Source organism: Nicotiana tabacum, chromosome 10, assembly GCF_000715075.1.
Source record: "Nicotiana tabacum cultivar K326 chromosome 10, ASM71507v2, whole genome shotgun sequence".
Classification (NCBI taxonomy): domain Eukaryota; kingdom Viridiplantae; phylum Streptophyta; class Magnoliopsida; order Solanales; family Solanaceae; genus Nicotiana; species Nicotiana tabacum.
Genome location: NC_134089.1, coordinates 66586298 through 66600873, shown reverse-complemented (window position 1 = coordinate 66600873; position 14576 = coordinate 66586298). Strand labels below are relative to the sequence as shown.

The window sequence follows — 14576 nt, the reverse complement described above, 5'->3', positions numbered from 1 at the left end:
CCCTTAGGGGATTTTTGACTGGTTTTCCTCACTTACTTTGTTAAAGAATTTATATCCTCAGTCATGTTTCCAATTGTTTAAGAATGATATGAACCAAAATTTTGAAATGTTAACCATAAATAGGAAGAGATATGAGGGCCGAGATCCCGACCGTACATTATGCCCGAGAGGCTGTGTTTCTTAAGTGACTGAGAGGGGTCGAGGACCCAATAGTGAGGATATTTTATATGATATGGATCGGGTTGCGCGCCGCAGCAGATATATATATATATATATTATATACATTATGGATCGGGCTGCACGCCGCAACAACTACTTATATGGATCGGGTTGCACGCCGCATCAATTATAAAGCGCTTGGGCTGAAGGAGCCCCTCCGGAGTCTGCACACCCCCAGTGAGCGCAATCGACTATTATTATTATGGATTGGGCTGTACGCCACAGCGATATACGGATCGGGCTGCACGCCGCAGCGATATATATATATTTATTGACTCGGTTATCGTGAGAAGTATATGAATTGAGAACTGAGGATAAGAACGAATAGATGAACTAAAATGCTTGAGGAGCTGATTTATACTGATTATATCTATTTTACCTGGTTAAAAGAATTTCACATGATTTCCTTATTCACTGATGTTTAAATGATTTTACTGTTTTGATATAGAACTGCTTAGTGCCTTTACGTGATTTCATACTGTCAGCCATTATTTATTGTTATTACTCACTGGGTCGGAGTACTCACATTACTCCCTGCACCATGTGTGCAGGTACAGGTATTCCTGAGGCATAGAGCGAACTTTCCTGCCGTTCTGTTTTCATCAGAGTTATCGAGGTAGCTGCATGGCGTTCGCAGACCCGATTTCTCCTTCTATCTCCACTTATTATTCCGCATTTTAGGCATATTTCTGTATTAGATTGTTGAAACCTTGTATTAGAGGCTCAGACTTGTGACACCGGATCAGTGGACTGTTTTACAGAAATGTTTCGTGATTATGGTTTCCGCACATTTCATCTGTTAAATTCATACTTCTATTTATATTAAATTGGTATTAAATATCGAAAATTGGTATTGAATTATAAAGAAAGAGATTGTGAGATGTTAGTTGGTCGGGCTTGCCTAGCATTGTGTTGGGCGCCATCACGGCCGGGGTTGGGGTCGTGACAATAATGATTGTAAATAATGCTCTAAGGGTTTGAAACCCTGGATTTGCACATCGTAGTGCTATGTTGAGGTGAGGCACACACTTGATGATGAGCGTGAGGTCGTGCACTATTGGGATTGTGACTTGGTCCGTCCCGATTGATGATTTTTATCGCGTATTTGACTGAAATCTATTTGTTATCATCATTATTTGGGCTGAATGCCATATTTGGGCCTTGTGCCAACTATTTGAACCCTTCGGGATTTTTACCGGTATTCTCTCACTGTTTTGACTTTATACTTGAACTCAGTCATGTTATATTTTACTGTTTTTCGTACTCAGCCATGTTTACTCTGTTTTAACACTTACATGATCTTTTAAATGATATTTGGGCTGAGAAACATGTTTTACTACTGGCCGAGTGGCTTGTGAGGATTTTTGACTGAGTAAGGCCGAGGGCCTATGTTGTGAGGAAACATTTGATACTGATTATGAGGCCGAGGGCCTGAGATATGTACGCCACGAGGTGGCTTGATTGATATGAGGCCGAGGGCCTAGTGATGATGCCACGAGGTGGCTTGATATTGCGCTTGGGTCGTAAGGGGCCCCTCCAGGAGTTTGTACACCCCCAGTGAGCGCAAGTATCCATTGTGATGTGAGATTGAGTCCGAGAGGCTGGTACTATTCTGAGATGTTTCTCAAGAGGCGGATTTGTGGATATTGTGCCCGAGGGGCGAGCCTTTATGTATTTACTTTTGTCACGATCTGGATTTCCCACCATCGGGTGTCGTGATGGCACCTACTATCGGAACTAGGCAAGCCAAATATTTAAAACACCTTTCCTGCTTTCTTCCAAAAATATAATAAATGAGACAAAATTTAAGCGGAAGACTTTAAATCTAAAGCAACTGAAAACCAAAAGTGCGGAAGTTTAATACATATCACTACCCAAGGTCTGGTGTCACTAGCTCACGGACTACTACAGAATACTACAAACAATGTCTGAAAGGAAATACATCATGTTTGTCGGATACAAGATGAACAAACGAAAAACATGGAAAAGGGCTTCGACCTGCGAACGCCAGCTAGGCTACCTCGAGAGTCCCTGGACTGAAAATAGCTCCCAGAAGTCCTATTGCTGTGGTCCGTAAGATGCTCCCTGATCTGTGCACAAAAATGCATAGAGTGTAGCATCAGCACAACCGACCCCATGTGCTGGTAAGTGCCTGGCCTAACCCCGGCGAAGTAGTGACGAGGCTAGACAGGACCTACCACAATTAACCTGTACAGATATATATACAAGTGCAAGAAAACAATAACAAGATAATACAAAGTAAAGCTAGGAGGGGACATGCTATCGGGGAGTAACAGATAAAAATGAAATATCGGAATATATATATATATATATATATATATATATATATATATATATATATATATATATATATATATATATATATATATATATATATATATATATATATATATATATATATATATATATATATATATATATATATATATATATATATATATATATATATGCCACACGATACCATAATATCATATATAAAAGTGGACGGCGTGCCACACGATCCCATAATATCATATATAAAAGTGGACGGCGTGCCACACGATCCCATAATATAATTCGAAACATCTGATTTTGTAAGGAGAGTCCCATTAGGGGAAATCAACAACATATCACTCTAACCCGACAAGGGTACAACTAACAGCCCAAAATATCCCGACAAGGGAGAGTATATATATCGGTCTACACATCCCGGCAAGGGAGTAATCACAAATCATTCTCTTTTTAAAATCCCTTCTTCCTCAACTAACACATTCATGTTCGAGCTAACGCTCCAAAAGTACACCAATCACAATATTACCTCAACCGTTCACATTATATGAAACTCATCAAATAAACAAGGAGATTGTGTCACGCTATTCGAATTAAAAGCAATTAAGACTCACGGTCATGCTAGACTCCGGTGCATAGATAACCGTCACCATGCCTATACACCGTACTCCACATTAGCAAGTAGCAAATAACATCCTAATCCTATTCCCTCAAGCCAAAGTTAGAGCAAACACTTACCTCGAATGCTCCAAACTCAACTCACGCTTCTAGTATAGCTTTACCTCTTGATTCCACCACCAATCCGCTCGAATCTAGTCATAAGTTACTTAATCACATTAATAATTACTAAATGAATCACTCCCCATGCATGAAAAATAAGTTTTACTAGGTTTTTCCCAAAATGGTCAAAAACACCCCCCCGGACCCACGTGGTCGAAACTCGAGGTTCGGACCAAAACCCGGCTACCCATTCTCCCATGAATCCAAATATATGATTTGTTTTGAAATCATACCTCAAATTGAGGTCCAACTTCTCAATTTGTAGAAAACCTAGGTTCTACCCAAAACACCCAATTTCCCCCATGAAAATCTTTGATTTGAATTTGAGATCAGGTTAAAAGATGTCAAGGAATAAAGAAATTAAGTTAGAAATCACTTACCAATCATTTTGGAGAAGAAAGGTTATTTGGAAAATCGCCTCTTAGGTTTTGGATTTTTGAAAAGTGGATAAAAAGACTGAAAATCCCGAATTTATATATATTCTGGGGGCTGGCGCGGATCGTGCAGAAATGCACCGCGGCTGCGTGGCTGCCAGCGCGGACCGCACAGAAATGTACCGCGGCCGCGCTGAGGGAGGGAAGAGGTGGGCTCTTTGAACCCACCCAGCGTGGACCACACTGATTTGGTGCGAGGCCGCGCTGGTCGACCAGGCTACCGACCCTCTGAACCCCCACCACGCGGACCGAACAAAAAAGCACTGCGGCCGCGTGGCTGCCAGCGCGAACCGAGCGGAAATGGCCGCGCTGGGCCTGCAATAGCTGAACCTGCATTTTTTTTAAGTCTAAGGCCTCCCGGGCCCCACTCAAAACTCACTCGAGCCCTCGGGGCTCCAAACCAAACATACATATGATCTTAAATTCATTTTACGGTCTCATTTGTGCGATCAAATTGCCAAAATAACATCATATACATAGAATCAAGCCTCAAAAAACATGATTTTCTTTCAACTTTTATAAAACTCAAATTCCCCATTTTAAGTCCGAAACACGTCATATGACGTCCGTTTTTAGCCAAACTTTACAGATAGTGCTTAAAACATATTTAAGACTCGTACCGAGCGTCGGAACCAAATTACGAGCCCGATACCATAGTTTTCTGATCAATTTCCTTCTTCATTTTCCTTAATTAATTTCAGAAGACAATTTCCCACAAAATTTCATTTCTCGGGCTTGGGACCTCGGAATTTAATTCCGGGCACACGCCCAAGTCCCATATTTTTCTACGGACCCTCCGGGGCCGTTGAATCATAGGTCCGAATCCGTTTACCCAAAATGTTGACCGAAGTCAATATTATGCATATTAATATCAAAATCCATCAAATTTTTCACAAAATTCACATATTCTAACATAAAAACTTTCCGGCTACGCGCCCGAACTGCGCATGCAAATCGAGGCAACTAAAAGCGAGGTTTTCAAGGCCTCGGAAGCACGGAACAAGGAAGAACTACGGTGATGACCCTTTGGGTCGTCACATTCTCCACCTCTAAAACAACCGTTCGTCCTCGAACGGACAAAAGAAAGAAGTACCTGAGTCGGGAAATAGATGAGGATAACGGCCCCGCATATCGGACTCGGACTCCCAGGTCGATGCCTCAGGAGGCTGACCTCTCCACTAAACACGCACCGAAGGAAAACTCTTCGACCTCAACTGTCGAACCTGCCGGTCTAGAATAGCCACCGGCTCCTCCTCATATGATAGATCCTTGTCCAATTGGATAGTGCTGAAATCTAATGCGTGCGATGGATCTCCGCGATACTTCCGGAGCATAGATACATGAAACACGGGATGCACAACTGACAAGCTAGGTGGCAAGGCAAGTCTATAAGCCATCTCTCCCACACGATCAAGAATCTCAAATGGACCGATGAACCTAGGGCTGAACTTGCCCTTCTTCCCAAATCTCATCACGCCCTTCATAGGCGATACACGAAGCAATACCCGCTCCCCAACCATGAAAGCAACATCTCTGACCATGCGGTCTGCATAACTCTTTTGTCTGGACTAAGCTGTACGAAGTCTATCCTGAATAATCCTGACCTTGTCCAAGGCCTCCTGAACCAGATCCGTACCCAATAATCGAGCCTCTCCCGGCTCAAACCATCCAACCGGAGACCGACATCGCCTACCATACAACGCCTCATACGGAGCCATCTGAATGCTGGACTGGTAGCTGTTGTTGTAGGCGAACTCTGCTAAAGGCAAAAACTGGTCCCACGAGCCTCCAAAATCAATGACACAGGCTCGGAGCATGTCCTCAAGAATCTGAATAGTCCTCTCGGACTGACCGTCCGTCTGGGGATGAAATGTTGTACTCAACTCAACCTGGGTGCCCAACTCTCGCTGAACCACTCTCCAGAAATGCGAGGTAAACTGCGCACCCCGATCCGAAATGATAGATAACGGCACCCCATGAAGGCGAACAATCTCCCTGATATAAATCTCGGCTAACCTTTCAGACGAATAGGTGGCTACAATAGGAACAAAATGCGCTAACTTGGTCAGCCTATCAACAATGACCCAAACTGCATCAAACTTCTTCCGAGTCATCGGAAGCCCAGTAACGAAATCCACGTAATCCTCTCCCACTTCCACTCGGGAAGTGCAATCCTCTGAAATAGACTATCAGGTCTTTGATGCTCGTACTTAACCTGCTGACAATTCAAACACCGAGGCACATGTGCAACGATGTCTTTCTTCATCTTGCACCACCAATAGTGCTGCCTCAGATCCTGATACATCTTCGCGGCGCCCGGGTGAATAGAATACCGAGAACTGTGGGCCTCCGCTAAGATCAACTCTCGAATCCCATCAATATTGGGCACACAAACTCGCCCCTGCAATCTCAATATGCCATCATCATCTAAGGTTACTTTCTTGGCACCTCCACGCTGCACCGTGTCTCTCAAGACACACAAATGGGGATCATCGAATTGCCGATCACGGATACGCTCCAATAACGAAGAACGAGCGACCGTGCAAGCTAATACTCGACTAGGCTCAGAAATGTCCAACCTCACAAACTGATTGGCCAAAGCCTGAACGTCCAAAGCAAGCGGTCTCTCACCGACCGGAATATAAGCAAGACTGCCCATACTGGCTGACTTCCTACTCAAGGCATCGGCCACCACATTGGCCTTTCCCGGGTGATATAAGATAGTGATGTCATAATCTTTCAACAATTCCAACCACCTCCTCTACCTCAAATACTGAAGACTCTTATGATCCGTGAACACCTCATACGCCACACCATACAGATAGTGCCTCCAAATCTTCAATGCGTGAACAATGGTTGCCAACTCCAAATCATGCACTGGATAGTTCTTCTCATGACCCTTCAACTGCCTCGAAGCATAGGCAATGACCTTGCCATCCTGCATCAACACTGCACCAAGTCCAATACGAGATGCATCACAATAGACTGTATAGGACCCTGAACCTGTGGGCAAAACCAACACCGGTGCCGTGGTCAGAGCTGCCTTGAGCCTCTGAAAGCTCGCCTCACACTCATCTGACCATCTGAACTGGGCACCTTTCTGGGCCAATCTAGTCATAGGGGCTGCAATGGATGAAAACCCCTCAACGAACCGACGGTAGTAACCTGCTAACCCCAGGAAACTCCGAATCTCCGTAGCTGAAGCTGGTCGAGGCCAGTTCTTGACTGCCTCTATCTTCTTCGGGTCTACCTGAATACCTGCTGCTGATACGACATGACCCAGGAATGCGACCGAACTCAGCCAAAACTCGCACTTCGAGAACTTAGCATACAATTGACTACCCTTCAGGGTCTGAAGAACCGCTCTAAGGTGCTGCTCATGCTCCTCCTGACTGCGGAAGTATATAAGAATATCGTCAATGAATACTATCACGAACAAGTCCAAATAAGGTCTGAACACTCGGTTCATCAACTCCATGAACGCTGCTGGAGCATTAGTCAATCCAAATGACATGACCAAAAACTCATAGTGCCCATACCGAGTGCGAAATGCTGTCTTAGGGACATCAGATGCCCTAATCCTCAGCTGGTGGTAACCAGATCTCAAATCTATATTTGAAAACACCCTCGCACCCTGAAGCTGGTCGAATAAATCATCGATCCTCGGTAGTGGGTACTTGTTCTTAATCGTCACCTTGTTCAATTGTCGGTAATCAATTCACATCCTCATCAAACCATCATTTTTCTTCACAAATAGCACCGGTGCGCCCCAAGGCGAAACACTGGGTCTAATGAAACCCTTCTCAAGCAAATCCTAAAGCTGACCCTTTAACTCTTTCAATTCTGGCGGCGCCATATGATACGGCGGAATGGAAATGGGCTGAGTGCCCGGAGCCAGATCAATACAAAAATCAATATCCCTGTCGGGCGGCATGCCCGGCAGGTCTAAAGGGAAGACCTCGGGAAACTCCCGAACAATAGGAACAGAATCAATAGACGGGACCTCAGCATTGGAGTCGCGAACATAAGCCAGATAAGCTAGACACCCCTTCTCGACCATGCGTCGAGCCTTCACATAAGAAATAACGCTGTGAGAAGAATGACCAGGAGTCCCTCTCCATTCTAAACGGGGAAAATCCGGTAAGGCTAAGGTCACAGTCTTGGCATGACAATCCAAGATCGCATGATACGGGTACAACCAATCCATCCCTAATATGACGTCGAAATCCACCATATCCAAGAGCAACAAGTCAATACGGGTCTCAAGACCCCTGAATACCACAACACATGAACGATGATCCCGGTCCACCACTATAGAATTTCCCACTGGCGTAGACACATATACAGGAATACTCAAGGCCTCACTAGGCATAACCAAATAGGGTGCAAAATAGGACGACACATATGAATATGTAGATCCGGGATCAAATAGCACAGAAGTATCCCTATCACAGACCAGAATAGTACCTGTAATCACAGCATCTGATGACTCAGCCTCTGGCCTGGCTGGCAAGGCATAACAATGGGGCTGGGCCCCACCTCCCTAAATCATATCCCTGGGACGATCTGCTGCTGGCTGACTCCCACCTCTAGCGGTCTGATCTCCACCTCTAAGACCTCTACCTCCACCTCTATGTCCTCTACCCCCTCCTCTAGCTGGCTGGGCAAGCTGTGGGGCAACTGGTGCCTGGATCATCGGGCAAGGACCGTGCTGCTGCGAGCTGCTGGAAGCTTGAGGGCAATATCTAGCAATGTGACTCACATCGCCGCAAGTATAACAAGTCCTCGGCTGCTGAGAATAACGAAGTGGTGGTGCACTGATAGGTGCTGATGGTGAACTGCTGGTCAGAATACTGCAGCTGAGAACCACGACCACCTGGTGTACCATGAGAAGCCTGAAGAGCTGACTGAAAGGGCCTCGAAGGATGGCCTCTACCATAAGAATCCCTACCTCCAGATGAGGTACCACTGAATCTACCAGAATGACGGGGCCTCTTATTAGACCCATGACCACCTCCCTGAGCAAGTGCCATCTCTATCCAGTGGGCACCATCTGCCGCCTCCTGAAATGAAATCTCACTACCAGCACTCATGGCCATCTGAACACGGATCGGCTGGGCCAACCCATCAATAAACCTCCGCACCCTCTCTCTATCGGTGGGGAGTATCACAATGTCATGACGAGCAAGATCAATGAACCGGGTCTCATACTGGGTGACCGTCATATGACCCTATTGGAGATGCTCAAACTGTCTGCGAAGAACATCTCGCTGAGTAATTGGAAGAAACTTCCCCAGAAATAACTTTAAAAATGATCCCAGGTCAATGCTGGCGACCCTGCTAGCCTGGCTAAACAGAAATTCCTCCACCAAGTCTTGACAGATCCTGCCAGGCGAAAAGTGGCAAAGTCGACCCCATTGGTCTCTACAATGCCCATAGTCCGTAGAACCTCATGACAACTGAATATGAAATCTTGAGCATCCTATGAGGGGATGCCACTATATGTGGTTGTGAAGATCTTGGGAAACGATCAAGCCTCCATAAAGCATCCGCGGACATAACCGCACCATCGCTGGACTGAGCCGCAATACCTGGCTGGGCTGCCACAGCTGGCTGAACTACCACGGCTGGCTGAACTGCTGGAACCTGAGCCTGAGGAGCTACCGGCTCTAGAGTACGAGTATCGGGAGTCTGAACTCCTCCCCCAGCCTGAGATGTGGCTGGAGCTACGTGAAGCAAACCCGCTCTAGAAATGCCCTCCATAAAGCTTACCAGTCGGACCAAAGCGTCCTGAAGCACTGGAGTGGCTATGAAACCCTCTGGGACCTGAGTTGGGCCCACCGGAGCTGCTAGAGCTGGGACCCCTTCGTCGTAGTCAACATGAGGCTCCACCTCTGGGACTGCCGCTTGGGGCTGAGCTCTGCCCCAGCCTTTGGCACGGCCTCAGCCTCGCCCCCTACCCCTGATAGGAGCTGCTGCTGGGGGCTCAGGCTACTGCGCGGTAGAAGAGGAAGCACGTGTCCTCGCCATCTGCGAAAGAACAGAGTGGAAAGACAATCAGTACTTGAGAAACAGAATCGCACGACAAGAATGAACAAGGTGAAGTTTTCCTAACTCAGTAGCCTCTGCGGGATAAACACAGACGTCTCTGTACCGATCCCTCAGACTCTACCGAGCTGTCCGTGAGTTGTGAGACCTAAGTAACCCAGGGCTCTAATACCAACTTGTCACGACCCGGATTTCCCACCATCGGGTGTCGTGATGGCGCCTACTATTGGAACTAGGCAAGCCAAATATTTAAAACACCTTTCCTGCTTTCTTCCAAACAATATAATAAACGAGACAAAATTTAAGCGGAAGACTTTAAATCTAAAGCAACTGAAAACCAAAAGTGCGGAAGTTTAATACACATCACTACCTAAGGTCTGGTGTCACTAGCTCACGGACTACTACAGAATACTACAAACAATGTCTGAAAGGAAATACACCATGTTTGTCGGATACAAGATGAACAAACGAAAAACATGGAAAGGGGCTTCGGCCTGCGAATGCCAGCTAGGCTACCTCGAGAGTCCCTGGACTGAAAATAGCTCCCCGAAGTCCTACTGCTATGGTTTGTAAGCTGCTTCCTGAGCTGTGCACAAAAATGCACAGAGTGTAGCATCAGCACAACCGACCCCATGTGCTGGTAAGTGCCTGGCCTAACTCCGGCGAAGTAGTGACGAGGCTAAACAGGACCTACCATAATTAACCTGTACAGATATATATACAAGTGCAAGAAAACAATAACAAGATAATACAAAGTAAATCTAGGAGGGGACATGCTATCGGGGAGTAACAGATAAAAATGAAATATCAGAAATAATCAAAAGAAACTCCGGTTCCCATGATATCCCATAATATCATATATATAAAAGTGGACGACGTGCCACACGATCCCATAATATCATATATAAAAGTGGACGGCGTGCCACACGATCCCATAATATCTTATATAAGTGGACGGCGTGCCACATGATCCCATAATATCATATAAAAGTGGACGGCGTGCCACACGATCCCATAATATCATATATAAAAGTGGACGGCGTGCCACACGATCCCATAATATAATTCGAAACATCTGATTTTGTAAGGAGAGTCCCATTAGGGGATATCAACAACATATCACTCTAACCCGACAAGGGTACAACTAACAACCCAAAATATCCCGACAAGGGAGAGTATATATATCGGTCTACACATCCCGGCAAGGGAGTAATCACAAATCATTCTCTTTTTAAAATCCCTTCTTCCTCAACTAACACATTCATGTTCGAGCTAACGCTCCAAAAGTACACCAATCACAATATTACCTCAACCGTTCACATTATATGAAACTCATCAAATAAACAAGGAGATTGTGTCACGCTATTCGAATTAAAAGCAATTAAGACTCACGGTCATGCTAGACTCCGGTGCATAGATAACCGTCACCATGCCTATACACCGTACTCCACATTAGCAAGTAGCAAATAACATCCTAATCCTATTCCCTCAAGCCAAAGTTAGAGCAAACACTTACCTCGAATGCTCCAAACTCAACTCACGTTTCTAGTATAGCTTTACCTCTTGATTCCACCACCAATCCGCTCGAATCTGGTCATAAGTTACTTAATCACATTAATAATTACTAAATGAATCACTCCCCATGCATGAAAAATAAAATTTTACAAGGGTTTTCCCAAAATGGTCAAAAACACCCCCCCCGGACCCACGTGGTCAAAACTCGAGGTTCGAACCAAAACCTGGTTACCCATTCTCCCATGAATCCAAATATATGATTTGTTTTGAAATCGGACCTCAAATTGAGGTCCAACTTCTCAATTTGTAGAAAACCTAGGTTCTACCCAAAACACCCAATTTCCCCCATGAAAATCTTTGATTTGAATTTGAGATCAGGTTAAATGATGTCAAGGAATAAAGAAATTAAGTTAGAAATCACTTACCAATCGTTTTGGAGAAGAAAAGTTGTTTGGAAAATCGCCTCTTAGGTTTTGGGTTTTTGAAAAGTGGATAAAATGACTGAAAATCCCGAATTTATATATATGTTGGGGACTGGCGCGGACCGTGCAGAAATGCACTGCGGCTGCGCCGAGGGAGGGAAGAGGTGGGCTCTCTGAACCCACCCAGGGCGGACCGTACTGATTTGGTACGCGGCCGCGCTGGTCGACCTGGCTACCGACCCTCTGAACCCCCACCACGCGGACCGCATAGAAAAGCACTGCGGCCGCGTGGCTGCCAACGCGGACCGCGTGGAAACGGCCGCGGCCACGCTGAGCCTGCAACAGCTGAACCTGCATTTTTTTAAGTCTAAGGCCTCCCGGGCCCCACTCAAAACTCACTCGAGCCCTCGGGGCTCCAAACCAAACATACATATGATCTTAAAAACATCTTACGGTCTCATTTTTGCGATCAAATTCCAAAATAACATCATATACATAGAATCAAGCCTCAAAACACATGATTTTCTTTCAACTTTCATAAAACTCAAATTCCCCATTTTAAGTCCGAAACACGTCATATGATGTCCGTTTTTAGCCAAATTTTACATATAGTGCTTAAAACATATTTAAGAATCGTACCGGGCGTCGGAACCAAAATACGAGCCCGATACCACAGTTTTCTGATCAATTTCCTTCTTCATTTTCCTTAATTAATTTCAGAAGACAATTTCACACAAAATTTCATTTCTCGGGCTTGGGACCTCGGAATTTAATTCCGGACACACGCCCAAGTTCCATATTTTTCTACGGACCCTCCGGGACCATCGAATCACAAGTCCAGGTCCGTTTACCCAAAATGTTGACCGAAGTCAATATTATGCATATTAATATCAAAATCCATCAAATGTTTCACAAAATTCACATATTCTAACATAAAAACTTTCCGGCTACACGCCCAAACTGCGCATGCAAATCGAGGCAACTAAAAGCGAGGTTTTCAAGGCCTCGGAAGCGCGGAACAAGGAAGAACTATGGTGATGACCCTTTGGGTCGTCACAACTTTTCATAATTGACTATCAATTACCTGATTAATTATTGGAAAAGACTTTTCATGAAAGTGCATTTGAGTTAAAGGATTTTACCTATCTTTCACTGATTTACTGTTTTTAAATGGTTTTACTACTTCATTATAGAATACTTTGTGCCTTACGTGATTTCTTGCTTTCAGTCTTTATTTACATTTGTTACTCACTGAGTTGGAGTACTCACTTTACTCCCTGCACCCCTGTGTGCAAATTCAGGCATTGCGGATCCTGCCAGTGCGAGTTGAGTGCTCCCGGCAGATATCAGAGTCCACGAGCTAGCTGCTTGACGTACGCAGTCCCGTGTTTCTCCCACTTTATCATATCTATCTCTTATCAGACATTTGTAATAGTTTGTAAACTCTTCAGACTTGTATTAGGTTTTATAGATGCTCATGACTAGTAACACCCCGATATCGGGCTGTTGGGTTGTTCTTCCGCATATTTATGTTATTATCAGCTACTTTGATTATTTAATCATGTTTAGACTGTTTCTTCATGCTTAACTGTTAAAAATTGGAAAATAGGAAGTGTCGGCTCGCCTTGTCTTCACAAGAGGCTCCATCACGATCGGGTTCAGGTTTAGGGTCGTGACAATAAGACGAAGGACAATACATAATAATTAATGCTTGAACTTCGCACACGTACACTTAAACGTCCGTTTGAAATTAAGATCAACAGAAGACTATGTAGAATCTATAAAAATCAACTCAAAATAACTAAACAAAAATCCAATAAAGCAATATAGACTGATAATGAAAAAATCATAGACAAAGTAAGAAGAGAACCTCAAAACAGAGCCAAAGCCAAAGATTTCGATTGAACAGTAAAATCTCTACGTAAAGTTGTACGACAAATGTATTGTTCGAATGAGAGCGACATCTAAAACTTGAAAGAAACAAAGTACTTCCGCCGGAGCTCGAACAGAAAACTTGACTGACCTTGCCAACCCGATCTCGAAACTACACATACGACCTCGACGCTAAACCGGGCATAAGAGTGCTACTGTTTTATGAAAAAGGAAACTGTTTTAAAGTGTTTTTAATGGGATTTTTCGGGGTCGGTTCAGTTCCGTTTTTGAAAAATTTTAGCTGTGTTTTTGCTGGATTATGGTGAGAAATTTGAGCTAAAAGTGGCTAAGTATTTGGAGTTCTACATGGCTGGAAATAGAAGGAAGAAGATGGTATTTAGGGTGATATTTTTTGATAATTTTTTGGACTCAAACGGCTGATTTTATGGTGTAGGGAAGACTGGTCATTGCTGTATTTTTTAGGATCGAGAAAAAAGAAACTAAGCTCTCCAAAAAAGAAGTTACGACCGCTGGAAAAACTTGGAAAAGGAAGGTTTCTAGGTCTCCTCCTGTAGGTGCTATATGGGTCAGGTGTTATATGATGTGTGTGTATTAGATGGTGTAAAGTGTGTGAATTAGGGGGCAAGAAAGGGTTAATCACGTGAGGAATCAACTGAAATTGAAAAAAAAATCTTATTCTTGTTACTAGGCAAAATTCTTGTAGCAAAATTGCTAAATCCTTCTTGCAAGTGTGTGATTTACCATTGGCTCTAAATTCTTCTTATTCTTTTTTGATTTTCTTTTAAAGGATAATAAATAGAATCTATTTCTATTAAACAAATAAATTAAAAAAACGCAAGGTAAAATATTAATCACTTCAAATTCTAGATTAAAAACATATATTTTTGGAAACTTTTCTTCTTCTTCTTCTTCTTCTTTTTTTTTTTTAAAAATGAAGACAAAACTTATTCTTAAAAAATGTGGCTCTTTTTTATTA

General features: G+C 44.0%; 1 long non-coding RNA gene across 1 annotated transcript; it reads right to left on the bottom strand.

The window, feature by feature from the left end:
• Positions 1–2037: 2037 nt before the first annotated feature.
• Positions 2038–14154, bottom strand: LOC142164870 (uncharacterized). The gene is made up of 3 exons (XR_012695945.1): positions 13578–14154; positions 11287–11360; positions 2038–2309 (listed from the first exon to the last, which is right to left on the bottom strand). It is a non-coding gene; the product is annotated as an uncharacterized LOC142164870 (long non-coding RNA).
• Between the last annotated feature and the right edge of the window lie 422 nt (positions 14155–14576).